Source organism: Lathyrus oleraceus, chromosome 2 (assembly GCF_024323335.1).
Source record: "Lathyrus oleraceus cultivar Zhongwan6 chromosome 2, CAAS_Psat_ZW6_1.0, whole genome shotgun sequence".
Taxonomy (NCBI): domain Eukaryota; kingdom Viridiplantae; phylum Streptophyta; class Magnoliopsida; order Fabales; family Fabaceae; genus Lathyrus; species Lathyrus oleraceus.
The window spans coordinates 9,865,221-9,865,867 of NC_066580.1; the positions used below are offsets into that span (position 1 = coordinate 9,865,221).

Sequence of the window (647 nt, forward strand, 5' to 3'; positions counted from 1 at the left end):
AAACCATGATGTGGGCATGCTCGTAACAACTCTTTATATCTCTCCCAAGCTTCGAACAACGATTCTCCTTGGTTTTGGGTAAATCTAGTTATATGGTTTCGAAGAATGGCGGTTTTACTCAGGGGAAAATATCTAGCAAGAAAAACTCTTCTAAGGTTATCCCAAGTCGTAATGGAATTGGGTGGAAGGGAATCTAACCATGATAGGGCTTTATCTCTGAGGGAAAAAGGAAATAATCTTAAACGTATTGCCTCAGGAGAAGCTCCATTGGTTTTAAAAGTATATGCTAATTGAAGAAATATTTTTAAATGTTGGTTTGGGTTCTCAGTAGCGAGACCCGTGAATTGTCTCTGTTGCACTAGTTGTAACAGAGATGGTTTAAGTTCAAAATTATTAGCTGGGATGGTTGGGTTTACTATACTAGAACTAGGTTCTTCATTAGATGGTTGAGCGAAGTCCTTAAGAGGTCTTTGGTTTTGATCTTCGGCCATAGCTCTCTTAATTCTATGAAAGAATAAACGTGCGCGAGCGTCACGTTCAGGTTCCGCCAGAAGGTATACTAAGCTTAAACTTCCGGTGCTGCGAGTTCTTCGCATTGACCGGCGGGAAATAGCCTAAGTCTAAACGATATAACAACAGGAAAATGA

At 40.2% G+C, this 647-nt stretch overlaps 1 non-coding gene across 1 annotated transcript; it reads left to right on the plus strand.

The window, feature by feature from the left end:
• Nucleotides 1-107, plus strand: LOC127124871 (small nucleolar RNA R71). The gene has a single exon (XR_007804351.1). It is a non-coding gene; the product is annotated as a small nucleolar RNA R71 (small nucleolar RNA).
• The last annotated feature ends 540 nt before the right edge of the window (nucleotides 108-647 follow it).